This window comes from Schistocerca serialis, chromosome 1 (genome assembly GCF_023864345.2).
Source record: "Schistocerca serialis cubense isolate TAMUIC-IGC-003099 chromosome 1, iqSchSeri2.2, whole genome shotgun sequence".
NCBI lineage: Eukaryota > Metazoa > Arthropoda > Insecta > Orthoptera > Acrididae > Schistocerca > Schistocerca serialis.
This window is the reverse complement of record NC_064638.1, coordinates 900,750,430-900,772,222: the sequence shown is the minus strand read 5'-3', so window position 1 is coordinate 900,772,222 and position 21,793 is coordinate 900,750,430. Positions and strand designations below refer to the sequence as shown.

The 21,793-nt window shown below is 40.6% G+C and overlaps 1 protein-coding gene across 1 annotated transcript in view; it reads left to right on the top strand.

Moving 5' to 3' along the window:
* The window catches only part of LOC126411703 (pyrimidodiazepine synthase-like), a 148,494-nt gene that overhangs the window by 78,176 nt on the left and 48,525 nt on the right, over positions 1-21,793 (top strand). The gene's annotated exons all lie outside the window — the stretch shown is intronic.

Here is a 21,793-nt window from a genome sequence, read left to right as displayed (position 1 = left end):
GCATAATACACATCATCGTTGTAATAATAACATCATAACACCTCAGTCAAATCTCAAAAACGTCGCAGCTTTCTTCAGTAATGTCAAAACCTAAAAAAAATGCTCTGCTCATTTCAATAGTGTCATCTACCTCAAATGTATTTTAAAAATCATGATCCCATACCAAATACATCATTCAAACCTCTCATAATATCACAATGGATCCGAAAAAATATGAACAGTTCACAAAGTACAGACAAAATACAATTTCGTAAGTGTGAAGTTATCCAACTGTGTAACTACGTAAACATCTGTCATTGATGTAGTAAAATTAATGTTTGTCTCTCTCAGTTAAATGATCAGATAGCTGTGTAATTCTGTGTTAGAGGAATATGGTACTGATGTGTAAAGTTGTTTAAGCAAATACCACATTAGCTAGGGCTCCTTGTGCTTGACAAACACATGCTACACAAAGTAAGCGTGTACCCCCGTGAAGATTAATGTAATTATACCCTCAGATGCTACAGATTACAGCAATGAAATGAAATGTATCACAGAAAACCTTTGTATCATTGTAATGCAAAAATCTTTAAAAATAAATGTTTTAAGTACAAAATTAATCACTCAAATATGTGTACTGCAGCGCCTTGTTGTAAGATAATCTCTGTCACTACTTAATGGTAAAAATGTGCTAAGTATAGTCATTATCGTCGTCCGTAAGCAAAGTTCTGTAGAAGTCAATGTACTTACCTCGTAATAAACAAAAGTGAAATGCTATACATATAGATATCGTAGTTATTACGTACAGTACCATGATCAAGAAAGTACTATACTGTAATGTATTGCTGTGCTACGAAAAAGGTTGTCTCATTGTAGCTATACCACAAAAGTTACTACTAAAACATGTTTTACTTTCCAGAAGAATTCAGAAAAACAGATACACCGCAAAAGCAACAATGGAAATTGTGTCACATATTAGTAGTGTCGTGATATAATCGTGTAGCTGTCACAGAAACCAAATACTAAGTCATCTTCAATCACACAGAAAGTACTTCAAATAAAGAATGTCTTTTCAAGTAAACCAAAATGTTGCATAAAGACTCATTAGCAGTATATGTTCTAACTATGTAAGCCGTATAGTCGTTACATAATCTTGCAACTATCAAGCAAGAATGTACACACAGTAACACTGTGTTCTCTGTTCACTATCACAATGCAGTGGTAATTACTGTCTACTGTCTGAATATGTTCCCTAGGTTCTAGACTGGATAGTTAGTTTCAAAACATTGTTGCATGATAACAGTTTCTAAGTGTGACAACGCGTACTAGTAGTGTGAAGTGAAAAATTTTATGGCAAAGACTAAATTAAAAAACAGATTATCTCTCAATAAACGGTTTTACATGTGAAATATGGTGCAATCCTTTACTCTTCCTCGTGCGCAGAGTTTCAACTGCAAAGCATTTATCATTTTGTATGCGTCAGTAAGGAATGCCAAAATTTTTCTCAAGGTTAGCGTCTATGTTATTTTTCTCTGAGCCAGCCGACGCACGTGGCTGCCTGCGGTGCGAGCCATTGTCTGTCTCTTTGTTGGCGCACGTCGTTATTGGGATTTGCAGATCTAACTTCTACAAATTCACCTTCTCGAGAGGGCCCTGCCCTGTTTGAATCCCGACAGTTCTGATGAAATTCAGGTCTGTCGTTTTGACGGTAGTTTCTGTAATTTTTCTTGTGGGTCACGTGGTGGACCGTTGCGTCTGAAGTTATTCTGACTCCCTTGATAATAATTATTTTGGTACCCATATTGTCTGTTTCTCTGATTGTCTCTGTGATAGTCATTACTGCCGAGAGGTGAGCATTCCCTGTAATTATTACTACTCTGCCGACGGTTGTCATGTGGGTGGTGTCTGTTTTGGTCACAATTTACGTTGTAAGAATAGTCTTGTTGTGTCCAGTTATTATTTCTTTCATCACGGAATTGTGACCAATATGACCTGTAATTGTTGTGTTCCCGTTTTCGCGTCCCGCGATTGTCAGTGTCAATTTCCAATTCTTGTAAGAGTCCCTGAAAAGCTTCAATGTCGTCTTTGCAACGTCCTCCCAATATAATATGTCGTAAATGTTCAGGAAATTTGATGAAGCAAATGCGAATGAGTTCTGTGGGGCTGTATGGGTTTGACATGTACTTATTCTTGTGCAACATGTCTTCAAAATATTTCACAAGACTGGAAAATTCAGACTGTTCGAAATGTTTCATCATTATGATGCTATGTTTTGCTCAGTCTTGTGTAGCTTGAGACCAATACGCTGAGAGGAAGGCATGATAAAATTCTCCTTCACTGTGACAATCGTGAATGACCGACCGAATTCTTACAACTGGTTCACTCTCTAAGTAACCACACATTAATTCTAACCTGTGCTCCAATGACCAGTTGGGAGGAAAACAATTAGAGAATTGATGGAGCCATGCTTGTGGATGAATGTCGTTGCCAGAATTCTTAAATGTTTTGAATTTACGTGTAGTAATGAACAGCTTATAGTCAAAATCATCGTGTCGGCGAGTCGCATATCGGTCATTGTTACGGCGTGTCGTCGGTTCCATCTCAAAATTCGGTGCACCTTGCCAATTTCTTTCATAGTTTCCAAAATGCCCTGTGTTATTATTTTGTGGCTTTTCCGTATTTCTACCTCCCTCTTCCCGTGTTGGAGCGTGAGTGTCCTCTGAAATATGTAATTCTTGTATTACTTGTGCCAACTGATCTTGCACTTCCCAGATTTCTCTTTTGTACTGTGTATTGATTTGATTTTGTTTGAATTTTGTAATTTGTTCATAATCTTCTGTGTCAGTGAAGGCTACGGGTCTTGTGCCATCCAGATCATCATCCACCTTTGTAGATAAGTTAGTGAATTGATCCGAAAGTTCGGCTAATTTCTCCGGTAGTGAACTTATTTCCTCAGTGTGTTTCTCTGAACCAAGTTTCAGATTCAGAGTGTCATATAAAAATTACACAGGTCGAGAATCTACTGTGTCGTATCTACTGTGTCCTTTAAGTTTTCCTGGAATCGGTAGGTGCAACTGTGTCAATTTTAGCTTGCAAGGTGTCGTGATTTTCATGATCAATAGTTTGCAGTTCTTTTATGGCTGCTTCGTGATTCTGTAATGCATTTTCATGCCGCAAAAAATAGGTTGAAAATGTTGACAAATTTGTGTTTTTACGTCATTACCGACTTTTTGACATTTAGATTCGATTTTAAGTAACTCAGCAGTTAAACCTTCACGTGTTTGTTCAAGAGTGGTGTCTAACTTTTGAAGCTGTTGCTGTGTTTATCTCTGATTTTGTTCCATTGTGTCTAACTTTTGAAGCTTTTGTCCCATTTGTTGTATTAATTGTAATAACAATGCACTGGTATCTGAAACATGTTCCTCAGTGCTTTTCGGCAGTGCATTTGCACCGGCAACATTCACATTTTGACAAGCAGAAAATGTGTCTTGGCTTGTCTGAGAAAACGGTGAGGACCCAAAACCTGAATCTACAGTATTTGCGAGATTGTGTCCTGTCATTTCGGATTCCTGAGGCGAGCTGTAGCCGACCGATTGATCGATAATGCTTCCCTGTTCACTAATTGTTTCACTGTCTACACCATTATTTGCAGCCCGCTCCATTTCCCTATGCACAATTACCAAATTACTACATTGGACATTAGTTAATTCATTATTCGGTGGCGCTAACACACTGCTTTCGTCTTCACTGTCATTTCTCAGTTTAGTTTGGAGCCTAGTATTACGTTTTTCACACGCCATTATTGTCGCAATATTTCACACGATAACACAGAAAAGCACAATTTGAAGAGGAAAATAAGAAAACACATTAACATAGTACTGAAAATAATAACTAGTTAATTGCAAGCGCAGCTGCGAAATACTTGGTGAAAATCTACATGTATGCCACAACAGTTTTACTGTACAGCAATGAAAAACTACAACTACGAAGGAAATTCTCTCTATAATTACGCGCTAGCAATAAGAAATAGCTACACTAATTACACAAACTACAAGAAAAAATCAGAAGATTCCAGTGAGGTATCCTCGGCTAAGTGTCGACATATGAAACGTCCCCCTTGAAAAATTTAATGAATTACTGTGCTGATAAACCTCTTACATTATTTGATTTTCAAACAGCTGAGCAGAACTGAACGTACTCAGACATTTCGCTCTTTACCTATTCTCCCTGACTAACAATAATCTATACCTTTCATCAATCACTTACAAAAATCTTCGTTACTCGAACTACTGCAGTACAGCGAGCGCCACTACTGCCAGCTAAATAAAAGATTCTAACTACTGAAGGCACTAACTACTGATAGGCATAGTTAGCAAATGAAAGATTTTGATAAAGAACGAACAATGTATTTACCTTAATAGTTCAAAAGTCATAATATATGTATCAGTTCATGACATCCAGTCTTACAAATTTACTGTCTCTGATGGACACACGTCCAGATCATCCGCTCTCAAAACTCCACCATCTCTCTCCCCACATCCACCACTGCTGGCGGCTCACCTCCAACTGCGCAACGCTGCGCGCTGTTAACAGCCAACTGCCCAACACAACAATAGCGACTATTCCAACAATGCCACCCAGCCACAGACTGCACACAGCACATCCAGTGATTTTCATACAGTCACTACGTGGCGGTGTCGTTACCAATATAAGAACCTAAACAGCCTATTTACAAACGTCCTCTTGCATTGATGCAGGCCTGTATTCGTCGTGGCATACTATCCACAAGTTCATCAAAGCACTCTTGCCCCAGATTGTCCCATTCCTCAACGGCGACTCGGCGTAGATACCTCAGAGTGGTTGGTGGGTCACGTCGTCTAAAAACAGCTCTTTTCAATCAATCCCAGGCATGTTTGGTACGATTCATGTCTGGAGAACATGCTGGCCACTCTAGTCGAGCGATGTCGTTATCCTGAAGGAAGTCATTCACAAGATGTGCACGATGGGGACGTGAATTGTCGTCCATTGGTTGCACTTATCTGTCGGAGGATGGCATTCACGTATCGTACAGCCATTACGGCGCCTTCCATGACCACCAGCGGCGTACGTCAGCTCAGCATAAGGCCACCCCAAAACAGCAGGGAACCTCCACCTAGCTGCACTCGTTGGACAGTGTGTCTAAGGCGTTCAGCCTGACCGAGTTGCCTCCAAACACGTCTCCAACAATTGTCTGGTGAAGGCATATGTGACACTTACTGGCGAAGAGAACGTGATGCCAATCCTGAGCGGTCCATTCGGCATGTTGTTGCGCCCGTCTCTATCGCGCTGCATGGCGTCGTGGTTGCAAAGCTGGAGCTCGCCATGGAAGTCGGGAATGAAGTTGCTCATCATGCAGTCTATTGCGCACAGTTTGAGTCGTAACACGTCGTCCTGTGGCTGCAAGAAAAGCGTTATTCTATGTGGTGGCGTTGCTGTCAGAGTTCCTCCGAACCAAAAATCCGTAGGCAGCGGTCATCCACTGCAGTAGTAGCCATTGGGCGGCCTGAGTGAGGCAAGTCGTCGACAGTTCCTGTCTCTCTGTATCTCCTCCATGCACGAACAACATCGCTTTGGTTCACTCCGAGACGCCTGGACACTTCTCTTGCTGAGAGCCCTTCCTGGCACAAAGAAACAATGCGGACGCGATCGAACCGCGGTATTGACCGTCAAGGCATGGTTGAACTACAGACAACGCGGGCCGTGAACCTCCTTCCTGGTGGAATGACTGGGACTGATCGGCCGGACCTCCTCCGTCTAATAGGTGCTGCTCATCCAGTGACATATGTGAACAGTCAAAGGGACTGTGCCTGTGATACAATATCCACCGTCAACGTCTGTCTTCAGGAGTTCTGGGAACTGGGATGATGCAAAACATTTTTTTGATGTGTGTATAATATATTATCGGAACTGGTACTACATATTTCAATTTATAACTTCTAACTGCTAGTTCTCTATGCAACAATGATGCTCTTCAAAGCTGTATGGTTGTACCGCCAATATGCCTTTCATTTCATATTAGAAAATGTTTACTGAGAGTGTAATTTCTATTCCTATTTTTCGTGGCCGACAGTTTAACGTAGTGCTTGGGACAATTAGTAAGATGTCCCACATATTTCTGTGAACAAAGGTCAGCTTTGTAGCAGCGGTTTATTCTGAGTGATCTGAAGCATTTTTTATTACCAGAATTGCAAGTCGCTGTTCTGTAGTACGTGTCGAAATTAAATGAAATGCCGCTTGTTTTTTCATTTTAACATTTTTCTAACTGGTTGAAATGTTGTTACTGTCACGAAATGCACCTAATCGAAGTTTCCAATTTGTCAGTCTCCGACTGTACTCTGTAGCCAATGTGACACACTCTTAGTCGTACCTCACAAGTCACTAAAATTATTTTCGACTCTGTTACATTAGGATAGTGGAGGAAAATTCCTACAGTGGAGGAAAATTCCTATAGTAGGAGAAGACGAGCGTATTAAGAAACTGAATGACGGTTAACACCCAGCAAGGGCAGACATCGTTAGCCAGTCATGTACTGAAAAAGTATGATGGATCTCCTATCTACTTTTAAACGTAGGTAATGCATAGAACTCACGTTGTTGCTTTTTTCGTAATTCTTGTGCTCAAATGCTCAGTGTAATAACGCATGGACTCGACACTGCCTTTTGTGTGTAAGTGTATTTTTGTACAAAAAAATAATCGCCTAAGTTGACTGTATGGAAATGTTTGTAATCGTTACTGCAGTCTTTATGCACCCACGAAACTTCTCTGGATGCCTCCAATACTGTTCAATACCTGAATTGCGAGTGAAACTTTGTTCTAGCGAAAAGTCACTTAAATGCCATGAATACATACAAATGCTGAAAGTGCCAAAATGTAAACAAGAATTAGCAAAATAATCGCACTTGTATTTTCGTCCACCTTGTGTAAGCTGTTGTTCCATTAGTCTTACGTAATCGTCTTCATGCTGTTTCAAAGCTTTACGTTTGTTTGTACGGCAAGAACAAACCAGAAGAATGTTATTTGGGGCTCTGCTTATGTTCGTTCGTGTTCTTCACAGGCTGGGATATACATGTAAGATGTATTTGTTATCCTCCGTGAACTGTAATGGTATAGGATATTACACTGTTTTCCTTGTATAGCTATTTCACTTTGCCATTGAGCGGATTTGTTTCACTATTTTAACTCGTGTGGGCAAATTTTGTGCTAGTATTTACTTTGTGTTTCTGACCTCGTTTGATTCGCTTCTGATCAACGTTACATTGTTCGAAACTTCTCATTCTACTGTTTTCGAAAAGTGAACCAGTGAAGTGTTGTCAGATTTTTTCTCTCTGTATTGTTTGACAAATACGTCGCATTGATAGTAAATTCTTCAATTTTGTCCGGAATCCTACCTCTGTGACGTAATCATTTCTTTTTGATTCTTAGTATATTCTACCTATGACGTAGTATTTTCTTTCCGTGCCCTGCTCGTGTCTCTCACTGACCTAGTAAATTCTTTCCCCGATTTATTATCCTCACGCAGTGACTTACTTATTTTAGCTTATGTCTCTTGCACTAACCTATTATACTCATTCATACTTTCTTTAACTAATTGCATTCTCACAATAAAATTCGACAGAAGTGCCGACAGTAGGCGACACAGGTGAGGTTTGTGCATAAGAAGCCATAGTAACAAGTTATACACGTCTTAAGAAAAATCAACTGCGTCAAATTTCTGTCCCTCACGAAATAAATTATTTTCAAACACCAGTCACAAAAAACATAAGATTGAGCGTTTCTAGAAATACAAAAGAAACGAATTCAATATTTGTATAACAAAGAAACTGTGCGAAATATCTGTACTACAACCTTGTCGTTGACCAAAGGACTATCCTAGGCGAAGACGATCGACATGTGTAAGCTTTCTATCAAAAATTTTCTGTGTGTGAGAAAACTGAACATATACTGATATCAAAAACTTTCACCTCATGTAACGTGTACTTTATATATCTTATTCAATTTCTGATCAAAACTGACTGTTGGTTGGCTCCGTGATGCGCATGTGAACAGTCTCATCACACAAAATTGAAACATAATGAAATGCAAAATTTGAAATAAAGAAAATGGATCTAATTAAATGTCAAAGGAAACTAATTATGTGCTCAATGAAAACTATATAATTAAAACGCAGTACCGATGTACATTACGAACGCTACGTGATATGAAGTGCAATGTTAGACTTGGAAAACACACAAAGAAAGTGCGGCTCTACTCGGAAGAAAACAACGACAACACCTGACAATACTGAATATACACAGTTTGTTCGAGAATGTAAGGTGAGATCTGCCCTGAAATAAAAGTGGTCTCTCTGTTGCTCAGCATGCTGTTTTTGTGACTAGAGTGCTTACGTTGTTGCGGTCTTCAGTCCTGAGACTGGTTTGATGCAACTCTCCGTGCTACTCTATCCTGTGCAAGCTTCTTCATCTCCCAGTACCTACTGCAACCTACATCCTTCTGAATCTGCATGGTGTATTCATCTCTTGGTCTCCCTCTACGATTTTTACCCTCCACGTTGTCCTCCAATACTAAATTGGTGATCCCTTGATGGCTCAGAACATGCCCTACCAACCGATCCCATCTCCTAGTCAAGTTGTGCCACAAACCTATTCAACACCTCCTCATTAGTTATGTGATCTACCCATCCAATCTTCAGCATTCTTCTGTGGTACCACATTTCGTAAGCTTATATTCTCTTCTTGTCTAAACTATTTATCGCCCATGTTTCACTTCCATACATGGCTACACTCCATACAAATACTTTCAGAAACGACTTCCTGACACTTAAATCTATACTCGATGTTAACAAATTTCTCTTCTTCAGAAACGCTTTCCTTCCCATTGCCAGTCTACATTTCATATCCTCTGTACTTTGACCATCATCAGTTATTTTGCTCCCCAAATAGCAAAACTCCTTTACTACTTTAAGTGTCTCATTTCCTAATCTAATACCCTCAGCATCACCCAACTTAATTCGACTACATTCCATTATCCTCGTTTTGCTTTGTTGATGTTCATCTTATATTCTTCTTTCAAGACACTATCCATTCCGTTCAACTGCTCTTCCAAGTCCTTTGCTGTCTCTGACAGAATTACAATGTCATCGGCGAACCTCAAAGTTTTTATTTCTTCTCCATGGATTTTAATACCTACTCCGAATTTTTCATTTGTTTACTTCACTGCTTGCTCAATATACAGATTGAATAACATCGGGGAGAGGCTACAACCCTGTCTCACTCCCTTCCCAACCACTGCTTCCCTTTCATGCCCCTCGACTCTTATAACTGCCATTTGGTTTCTACACAAATTGTAAATAGCCTTTCGCTCCCTATATTTTACCCCTGCCACCTTCAGAATTTGAAAGAGAATATTCCAGTCAACATTGTCAAAAGCTTTCTCTAAGTCCAGAAATGCTAGAAACGTAGGTTTGCCTTTCCTTAATCTAGCTTCTAAGATAAGTCGTAAGGTCAGTATTGCCTCACGTGTTCCAGTGTTTCTATGGAATCTAAACTGATCTTCCCCTAGGTCGGCTTCTACTAGTTTTTCCATTCGTCTGTAATGAATTCGCGTTAGTATTTTGCAGTCGTGACTTATTAAACTGATAGTTCGGATATTTTCACATCTGTTAACACCTGCTTTCTTTGGGATTGGAATTATTATATTCTTTTTGAAGTCTGAGGGTATTTCGCCTGTCTGCTACATCTTGCTCACCATATGGTAGAGTTTTGTCAGGACTGGCTCTCCCAAGGCTATCAGTAGTTATAATGGCATGTTGTCTACTCCCGGGACCTTATTCCGACTCAGGGCTTTCAGTGCTCTGTCAAACTCTTCACGCAGTATCACATCTACCATCTCATTTTCATCTACATCCTCTTCCATTTCCATAATATTGTCCTCAAGAACATCGTCCTTGTATAGACACTCTATATACTTCTTCCACCTTCCTGCTTTTCCTTTTTTGCTTAGAACTGTGTTTCAATCGGAGCTCTTAATATTCATGCAAGTGGTTCTCTTTTCTCCAACGGTCTCTTTAATTTTCCTGTAGGCGGTATCTAGCTTATCCCTAGTGATATACGCGTCTACATCCTTACACTTGTCCTCTAGCCATCCCTGCTTAGCCATTTTGCACTTCCTGTCGATCTCATTTTTGAGACATTTGTATTCCTTTTTGCTGCTTCATTTACTGCATTTTTGTATTTGCTCCTTTCGTCAGTTAAATTCGAATATCTCTTCTGTTACCCAAGGATTTCTATTAGCCCTCGTCTTTTTACCTACTTGATCCTCAGCTCCCTTCACTATTTCATATCTCAAAGCTACCCATTCTTCTTCTACTGTATTTCTTTCCCCCATTCTTCTCAATCATTCCCTAATGCTCTGCCTGAAATTCTGTACAACCTCTGGTTCTGTTAATTTATCCACGTCTCATCTTCTTAAATTCCCACCTTGTTGCACTTTCTTCAGTTTTAATCTACAGTTCATAACCAATAGATTGTGGTCAGAGTCCACATCCGTCTTTGGAAATGTCTCACAATTTAAAACCTGATACCTAAATCTCTGTCTTACCATTATATAATTTGTCTGAAACCTTCCAGTATCTCCAGGCTTCTTACATGTATACAACCTTCTTTCATGATTCTTGAACCAAGTGTTAGCTATGATAAAATTATGCTCTGTGCAAAATTCTACCAGGCGGATTCCTCTTTCATTCCTTACCCCCATTCCATATTCACCTACTACGTTTCCTTCTCTTCCTTTTCCTACTATCGAATTCCAGTCACCCATTACTATTAAATTTTCGTCTCCCTTCCTTATCTGAATAATTTCTTTTATCTCATCATACATTTCTTTAATCTCTTCGTCATCTGCGGAGCTAGTTGGCATATAAACTGGTACTACTGTGGTAGGCGTCGGCTTCGTATCTATCTTGGCCTCAATAATGCGTTCACTAGGCTGTTTGTAGTAGCTTACCCGCATTCCTATTTTTTTAATTCACTATTAAACCTACTCCTGCATTACCCCTATTTGATTTTGTATTTATAACCCTGTAGTCACCTGACCAGAAGTCTTGTTCCTCCTGCCACCGAATTACACTAATTCCCACTATATCTAACTTTAACCTATCCATTTCGTTTCCCTTTTTAAATTTTCTAACTTACCTGCCGGTTAAGGGATCTGACATTCCACGCTCTGGCCCATAGAACGCCAGTTTTCTTTCTCCTTATAACAACATCCTCCTGAGTAGTCCCCGCCCAGAGATGCGAATAGGGGACTATTTTACCTCCGGAATATTTTACCCAAGTGGACGCCATCATCATTTAACCATACAGTAAAGCTGCATGCTCTCGGGAAAAATTACAGCTGTAGTTTCCCCTTGCTTTGAGCTGTTTGCAGTACCAGCACACCAAGGCCGTATTGGTTAGTGTTAGAACGCCAGATGAGTCAATCATCCAGACTTATGCCCCAGCAACTATCGAAAAGGCTGCTGCCCCTCTTGAGGAACCCCACGTTTGTCTGGCCTCTCAACAGACCCCTCCGTTGTGGTAGCACCTATGTATGGTACAGCTATCTGTATCGCTGAGGCACGCAAGTCTCCCCACCCACCATCGGCAAGGTCCATGGTTCATTGGGGGGGGGGGGGGGGGGTCCTACACCCATTACATTCCATGTCTCGTGAAGGAACAGAGCGAGCTGTGTCTGTAGCTGCTGTTCAGTGAAGAGTGTTTCACACCAGCTTTATCCACAGCACCAATCCAAGTGCACAAGATCTCTCCAGATGGATGCATGTCGAGAGTGTATTGTAGACATGAGAGTGTTGCGGTGACATACAGATGGTTAAGAAGAAATGTGTGGTTTATACATGATGGAGCTCCAGACAGATGGAGTTTGAAACATTTCACTTAAATCAACTGTGCTATAAATTCTGAAGTATTGTTGAAAGTTGTGGTAAGGTCTTATGGGACCAGACTGCTGAGTTCATCGGTCCCTAAGCATACGCACTACTTAGTCTAACTTAAACTAACTTACCCTAAGGACAACACACACACCCATGCCCGAGGAAGGACTCGAACCTTCGACGGGTGGGAACTGAATGGACCGCGAGAAGGCGCCCCAGACCTCGCAGCTACCCTTCGCGGTGAAGTATTATTCCACTGTCTGGAGTCAGTACCAGAAACGTACCAGCGAGAGAGAAATGATCGTAGAGCATGAACACAAACTCCTATGGCTACATGGTTCTGCATTTAATAACGCTATATTGTTAAAGCCATATGGATTCCAAACTACTAGTGTCTGGAACTCAATGCTCTTAATACTCTAATGCAGGATATATTTATCCAACTTCAGACATACAACCACCTAGCACGTCCTACCCCAATCACTACGGTGACAAACTTTAATATAATAAAACTACTTCCTTCTACACTATCCTTGTGTCCTAGGAAGGCATCGTCACTGTGTATCTGCTGCTAGAGCTGCTTATAAACCAACTACAACGAAGTCAGGAGACTGCTGTTCTGTCACTTAGGAAATAATTGGATTTAGTACGTATTCTTAAGTCGGAAACGTATGTACCGTCAATCACACTTCCCACATCGGTCATGCCCATTCTTAGTCATAGTAGTGGTTTTGATGAATGTGGGTATGCCTCACTAGAAAATACAGCGAAGAAAAAACGACATGAATATTTTCGACAGTTGGTACATTGAGTTACCACCCGTGCCCTGCTGCACGAAAATGCACACGAAAAGCGGCAACTTCTTACAAGGGAGTAAGTCCCACGATCAGTACCCAAAGGAGATTTGACTGTCTTATTGCTGGTTACAGTACCATCGCCACTGTTCTGGTAGCATTCCTCTTGCACGAAGAAGTAGTTTTGCTCATGTGAAGGATAATAAAGCAATTTCGTCCTAACACCACGTCTCTCAAGTACAGCCTCCTCACACTGTTAAAAGTGATGTACGTGGCATCGGTACACTCTCCAAACAGAACACTTTAGGGAATGACTTAAGTCTGATAAACGTATTGATTATTCTCCATAATACTTAGGAAATAACTATGCTTGTGAAAACTAAGGGTAATTCGCTATTATCTATATTCGACTGCATGTGTGAGAACACAAATCTGGATTTGGATACATACGTCTCGCGGGCTTTAATACAACGCCTCTATGTAATACTTACATCGTCTTTCTTGAAGAATGTATTACGAAAACCTAGGTAGTTTACAGGAGGAGAGCGAGTGGTGGGCGGGGGAGGGGGAGGGTAGGTTAAACCTGAATGCAGACAGGGCATAATTTTTAACCTTTCGTGGGACTTGAGTTTCTGGGTACCCAATACCCACCTCAATTCGCTGCATTTCAAGTTACTTTTTTTTTGTAATTTTATGTGGTCTCAGTCAATTTAACTAATTTTACAAGTTCTTCGCAATTTTACATATTTCGTCGTAGTACCCACAATTTTACATATTTGCCATCAATTTGTCGCAATTATACCAGGTTTTCCTCAATTTTTACCGATTTTGTGTAATTTTTTCAATAGGTTTCCGTGAGTATATGATCATATTGCTGACATACCCATGCATTGTATGGTTTTAGACGAAGATATTTGCTTGTCCTATACACCAGTCTACTGAAAAGTCCTAAGAATTCCCCTCATCCCGATGATCTACATGCATGCATTTTGGCTAGGAAAACTCATGAAAAGTATACTAACACTCGCCTCGTACTTCGATGAGGCTCAACGAGTGCTGCAGGCTGGAAACTCATAGTCTGGAAACAAATCTGTGTATTGCTACGACGCGTCAGAGAACTTGTCTGCAGACTCATGTAGCGATGCACTTGATGGAAATTCAAGAGTCTGGCACCGTTCTACACCTTCATTTGACTTCCACTTTACCGTGTAGGGAACTGCAACAGAGAGCTGACGTGTGTACACAGTTGATTTCCGCTGCTGCTCTGATATTTTTGCCCGTAAGTGTATGCTCTTATTGCTTTCTTATTGCTTACCAGATGAGCTTCGCTACTTTTGTTTATGACTTCCAACTCTGATATGTCCCCAGAACACCGTCAGGACATCTACAAACTGTAGATCTCGTTTTTTTTGTTTTTTTGTTCTTTTTTGTTTTTTTTTTCCCCTAGTAATAGATTATTCCTTAGTTGACAGTGTGTCGACAGCACTTAGCATCCTAGAACGTGACAGTTTCCCTTTTCATATCTGCAGAGTGCGCATCCCTGACAGCGTAATTTGTAGATTAACAGTTCGAAAGTTATGCCTTCGAACCGCAACAGTCCGCCGCAGACAGACTATGCATGCGTATTACCAATCGCGAAGTCTCGATTTCAACCACTTGTAAGTTATTTTAGACGTGCCACAGCCCTGCAAGTTATACTCTTCGCTCAACGATTCTGTAGGCCATGCAAGCACATTTAAATTCGTCCTGCTAACGAGCAGAACATCTTCGATGCAAGTTATATTACATATATTTCGTAACAATACAGTCTAGATCAACCACTAATAACAACAAACGAAGGCATGCTGCACCTGTCACACCTCCTTTTAAACTCTTATATATGCACGATGACGGTACATGATCATCCTATCCTATACCGATTACGCTATGTTGTGTGCTAGATACCCGTTGGACGGTTGGAGACAGTCTTTCTGAGTATTATTTTTATGTACAAGATAGAACAGCACATTAATTGGACGGTGTAGTATAGAACTGTACTCGAATGCACCCAGTCAGTCACAACCACATATTCTACAGATGCAATGCATTTGCTCTTTTGCCATTGCCGAGATATGCAGGGGAAGGCGTCTGTAGCGAACTCTGACGTCAAACAGCGATAGACACAGTCCTCAGGTTTATGTTTACAGGTAACACTCTTACTCAACTCCTTTCTGTTCAACACCAGCATCTCGTCAGTTGAACACAATTCACGCCATCTTGTAGGTTACTGGTACACATTCAGTGCGTCTGCCACTAGTTTCGAGCGTTATCGTGAAATTTTTTCGAAGCAGGATAACACCAGTTGTATGGCATCGTCAGTTTTTGAACTGTACTTCGATTTTAGGCACAGCTTATGTATGCATATAGTTGTGTAACTAAGATCGATCTTTACGATTAATTTCCGCGCGTAGTGACCGCGTGGTTAGAGCCGCCATGTCAGCGATTGCGCGGCCCCTCCCGCCGGAGGCGTTGGGCATGTATGTGTCTGTTGTTCTTAGCATACATTAGTTTAAGTTAGTTTAAGTGGTGTGTAAGTCTAGGGACCGATGACCTAAGCAGTTTGGTCCCTTAGGAATTCACACACATTTGAACATTTTTCTGATTAATCACGTCATTAGGACCCATCTTTACTTCAGTTTCCCAACCAAAGTAAATAAAATACACTAGCCTAAACTTCCTCTCCTCCATCTGGACAGTGTCCATGTGTTAGGATGGTGCACTTGGGCTTTCTCTCCAGAAGGACCAGGGTTCGAGTCTCAGGAAGGGCCCTGACATTTTTAATTTCCCGCCAATTCCAAGTCGTGGAGTGGGGTGGGACGTCAGTACAGCTCTAGGACAAAGAAATTCCCACCAAAAGTCGAAAATCCCGCCAATAGGGTAGGTGTGGGAGGGGGACGAGAGGGGTGAGGAAGGGAAGGAGGCAGGGAGCCACATGCTGGCTGGGGAAAAAAAAAAAAAAACATACAGCATCATCCAGAGGTGGCGGTTGGGGTGTTTGGGTGGGGGATGGGGGTAATTAATTGACGAATTTAATTAATCTGCATATCAATTTGATATCAAAAGTGTCCTGAGAACCCCCTTCCGCAGTGCTAACAAACTCTTCATAATTTTACTATGAACCATGGAAGGTTTTACTCTAAATAAAATCGCTCTTGAGAAATCAAACTCTTATTACTGAGAAAAAGACAGTCCAACACCAGAAGACTCTAACAATTACAAAATTCTCTCATTACAAAAATTACAAATATTCCTTTAAAATTCCTAAAATCTTCTCCAAGAGAATAAAGATAAAGAAAGTATTATAAATGAGTTTTCATCTCCATAATAAAGTATTCCACACATTTCTCTCAGACTCACAAATAACTGAACTCTTTCTTTGAAAAAGTCAACTGCTCGCTACTATGCCTCAAAAAGAATGCCCCAGCGCTGTACAACTAACTGACTAGCAACTCAACTGCAGACAAAACTAAATGCAAAGTTAAGGATCTTATTCACTATTCATGCAGTGCGCTCTTTCATCTTGGTCCCAGTACAATAAAGATGGATTGTTTACAACAGCAGAAAACATATGAAAACCTTACAACGGGAAAGAATCGTAGTTGAGAAACGCTCGAAGGATACAGGATGACTAAAGTAGGATTTCTATTTGCTGTGATGAATGGCAGCTTGCTCTAAATGTAGAAAAATGTGAGATAATGTACGCCAGAAGGGAAAAACAATCCTATAATGTTCGAATACATTCTTAGTGGTGTCGTGCCTGACACAGTCACCTCAGTTACATATCTATGTACAATGGTGGAAAGCGATATGAAATGGAGCGAGCACGTTAGGATTGCAATAAGTGAGGCGAATGGTCCACGTCATTTTATGGGGATTGTTTTAGGAAAGTGTAGCTCACCTATAAAGGAAACCGCGTTTAGAACACTAATGTGACCCATTTTTGAATATGGCTGGAATGTTTGGGCCCTCTCAAGGTCAGATTAAAGGAAGACATGGAAGGAATTCAGGGATGTGCTGCTAGATATGTCACCGGTAGGTTCCATCACCAAACGAATATTATAGAGATGCTTCTTGAACTGAAATGGGACTCCCTGGAGGGGAGGCGACTTTCTTTTCGCGAAACACGACTTACAAAAAAGAGAATCGGTATTTACAGCTGAGTGCTTGGCGATTCTACTGCCACCAATGTACATTTTTGTGAGAAATTAGTGCCCGTAAGGGGGTGTGTAGACGTCGTTTTCCCCTTGCTCCATTTGCTAGTGGTACAGGAAAGCAAATGCCTAGTAGTTGTACAAGGTACCACCCGCCAGGCACCATACATTAGCTTACGGAGTATATATGTAGATGTAGATGCAGGGGGCGGGGATAATCCCACTCTCTCTGGCTCCCAGTGTTAACTCAACCTTGCCGTTTATTACAAAACATACTTGTTTTCCAGACGTCCTGATCTAAAAGTTTCACACTACTGTCTCTTATTATACTGAACATATAAATTCTGCGACTTGTTTTAATTGCCCTTTGTACATTCGTAATCCCTTTTGCTTCAGCTGCCTCATGATAACTGATACTAGTCTCAATGTGGACATCTTCAAAGATGTGAGGTCTACTTGTTGCCAATGGGTCCTATATATTTCCAAGGTAGTCCTACAAGTATATGTCAACATTGTGAGGCAAGTAGAAGCGTGACTCTTCGGAAACCACTATAACTAACGATGGCGACCACATGGTCGTTTTACAAGCAGCCGCTTGTGGCTTCTAGATGTGAAAGGCACAATGCGATCAGTTCCGTCTGTAGCACACGTCGTTTAAATGTAAACGCAGCAGTGTTCTAGGGACAAGTCAACACTGTGCTACAGCCTGTGCAGACCGTTACGGTCATGCGCACCTAAGCCATCCAATCAGTTCTGGAGTCACACAAGTCACACTGCTTGGCCCATTGCCTGATTGTCGCTGTGTTCGTTTTCCCCCTATCCATTGGTTCCATATACGCATTATCGTTAAAGCAGGACGCAAAGTATGAGGTGAATGTGTCAGAAAAACGTGTAACTTCCCATAGGCCGACGTTATTACTCTGTTCCAACTCATTCATGTACTGGTACTGATGCAGACTTTGATATCATAATAGCTCAAGCTTTCAAGCTTGCACTTCCTTCAAGAGCTGTTCATTGAATGACCTCGACTTTACACTGATGGTTCCGGCCACGAGAGAGGGCCGTTCTGGCTCTTTGTGTACTCTCTCTCTCTCTCTCTCTCTCTCTCTCTCTCTCTCTCCTTCTATCTGTGTAGTCTAAACCACTTACTACTGTTGCTGCATCGCTCTCCAATAGCGTGACTCTGATTTTTGGTTTTCTGCGCTACCCTCTAGCTCAGTATTACAGCGCAAAAATTAAATCGTGCTCAATTTGCCGCAATAGGGAAAGAGGGTTGGAGTATTCCTAGGCTCCTCGTACGGAGAAATCCATAAATCCCATAAAAATCTCAATTAAATTTTTTATCTCAAAATAACGGTAGCTGATAAACCATCAACTTAGCTACATGCAACTAAAGTATCAATAGTCCTAAATTAAGTGTAAAAATACTATCCATTACGGTAATGTGTCTGAGGTAAATATGACTAGGGAATAACTTTTTCTGTGAAACTTTAAAATCTTTGATGAAGTCTTTTTTTTTCCACACTTAAGAAACATTTGGCAACATTTTGATAAAACCTGATTCACAGACTGCTTCTGTTTTTCATTTCTATAAATAATATATTTTATATCTCAGTCTGTTTGGCGCCTGTCTCTGCTGGGTCGTTTACAACTTTCTGTTTATTAACTACATGTCGGTCGTTGGCAATACCTTAAGTTTCACAGCACCACTGTCGTAAGGGATTATATACTTCAGTCAAATCTGGTAAAAAAATTAAATTAGAAACAGTTCAGTTCCATTATTGATTATTTATGGTTTTAGATAGGTTTCTACTTGGACCTTGATTCTTCCTCCCAATTCAATTGATTGATCATTTACTTTTTAATTGAACAGATAAATTAGAATCAACGAATAGCAAGAGGACATAGTCAGAAGGTAGGTACCAAAATGATTCTTTACTGTCCTAAAGCCATATATTTCTTCGAAAATTCCAAAGCCACTGAGACGTGACAACCATACGACTATTCAAGATAAGGTACAGAATTTGTGAGCTGGAGATGTAGCTGCAGAGTTTTGCAAGAACATTATTCACACACTCCCCAAGATAGAAGAGACACAAAAGCACGAAAACCACAGCATAATCAGTTTAACAACTCATGCATCGTCGTTGCTGACAAGAATAATGTACAGAAGAATGGAAAAGAAAACTGATTATGTATGGGTGGGTATCAGTTTGGGTTCAGGAAAGGTAAAGGTCAAATACGTTCTGACGTGACGCTTGATAATGGCTGGCTCTGAGCGCTATGGGACTTAACTTCTGAGGTCATCAGTCCCCTAGAACTTAGAACTACTTAAACCTAACTAACCTAAGGACATCACACATATCCATGTCCGAGGCAGGATTCGAACCTGCGACCGTAACGGTCGCGCGGTTCCAGACTGTAGCGCCTAGAACCGCTCGGCCACCCCGGCCGGCGCTTGATAATGGAAATAAGACATAAGAAAAAAACGAAACATGTTTTTAGATGTTCGGCAATGTGAAATGTTGCAATACTTTTGAAATTCTCAGTGAAATAGGTGTAAGATGTAGGGAAAGATGGATAATATGAACGATACGCAAAAAACGAAAGGATAGAATATTACCTGAAGACCAAGAACAAATTTCTCGCATTATAAAGGGTGTAAGACAAGGATGTAGTCTTTCGTCGGTACTGTTCAGGCTATACGTTGAAGAAGCAATGTGGGAAGGCAAGAAAGTTTTTACAGGAGGGACTATGATTAAGACTGAAATGAGATTCTCTAATGACATTGCTAAGCTCAGTGAAAGTTGGAGAAAAATGCAGGACATGTAGAATGAAATGAACGGTCTAATGAGAACAGAATCTTGATTGAAAGTAAACCGGAGAAAAACGAAAATAATGAGGACTAAATACTAGAAATGAGAGTAGAGATAAAATAACATCGAAATTGGCGATCACAGAGGAGACGAAGTGGAGAAATTTTTCCACATTGTTAGGAAAACAGCAAATAATGAACGAATCAAGTAGCCGATAAGAATCAGACTAGCACATGAAACAAAAGTTTCCTGGCTAGAAGAAGTCTACTAACTAGAAAACATTGCCCTTATTTTGAGGGTGAAATTTCTGAGGAATTGCGTTTGGAGCACAGCATTGTACGGAACTGAATCATGGACTGTGGGAAAAACGAAAAAAAAAGAGAATCGAAGCATTTAAGTACGACATAAGAGTGAAGAAAATTAATTTTATTGATAAGATAAGAAATGAGGAATTCTTTACAGAATCGACGAGGAGGGTAACATGTTCGTACACTGACAAGAAGAAGGAACAGATGACAAAGCATATGTTAAGGCGTCAAAAGATAGGCAGACACAGAAGGTAAAGACTGTAGGGGAAGACAATGATGTGAATATATCCAAGAAACAGAGCTGGATTTAAGGGCTACTCAGAGATGAAGACGACGGCACAGAAGTGGAATTAGTGGTGGGCTGCAGTAAACCAAAGGTCTAATCATCCACATACCGACAAAAAAAGTGAATATGTCAATACAGATAGTCTGATAACATCACAGAGTTTTAAAAGAATCGTGAAATTTAGTCAGGGTACTTTCGTTGCAAAGGAAACTATAAATATTGTATTACAAATGACGTTCTCTGCTTTTGGTGATAACTCTGATTCATCACGGAATATAGCCACTGCCACACTTCGTCATGCTCCTGACATGATGAATAATCTTTTCAGCATAGGAAGATGCTCTGCAATATGGTGCGCTGCCAAGAAAGAACGCAGTTAATTCTAAACGTTTTGTTGCTTTCGTTGTCGAAACAAAGCTTCTAATTTTGCTGCGCAGTAACTCAGCCTATGTGTCCGAATCCGTCCTTTTTACCAACAAACCTTCACTTGCTGCACAGCTGGTTATATTATCCCCACATTGGAGCAGCAGTGATCAAGTAATGAGCTTGCTGGGCGGCAGAGATTGTGTGCACCGATCATAGTTTACACAGGGGCTACGATCGCGAAGTGTGAAGTGGGCGGAGGCACTGGCTATTGCAACGAGATACTCATGTCCACGGCAGTTCTCTGCTCTATAGGTCATTAATATTTAGCTTTAGACATTATTTGCCATGTACTGTTTTGATGATATTTTGGATGTACCCCCCCCCCCCTCCCCTCAACGTGTGTGTGGGCCGTTCTCGCTAGATCACACGTATGACTTTACTCCCACTTCGTTGAAGTACGAGATTGTTTCTTCCACCTTCTTCGAAATTACAAGATTTGAACTTACTGGCAGCTCCATTGCACTTTAGTACGTTGTACATTATGAACGGTAATTATATATCTATCTGCATTGGTGCCAAACTGGTGTGACACTTGCAGCTATTTTGCACACCTGCATATTGTAAAAGAAAACCATTAACGTTATATACCAGTTATTTGATGCGAATAATACCCCAGTAAATAAATGTTCTTCCGTAAATGAACTGAAGATATTATTCTTACTATTAATGTTTCCTTCTTACTGAATGCAGTAGCTTTGAAGATCGTTAAAATATATCTAATTCTGCTATTTTTTGGTAGTTGTTTCAATGTGCCTCAGAAGCTACGGTGCAGCAAAGATGTTGCGAAAACTAATTTGATAACTGTACAGCAAGTGAGGCTTGTTTCGCATATATCCAGTGATATTGCTCCACACGCGTATAGTCCACATTTCACCAGTACAGAAACGTCGTCGGGTGCAACTTATATCTTGTTAGGCGCCTTCTGTTGTCATAAATAGTGGAGAACCTGAAAAAATTCGCCTGACTGCGTGTTTTTCCTGAGATTAAATATCTGTTTCTCCATAACATATGGCTTCAGTTATGAATGAA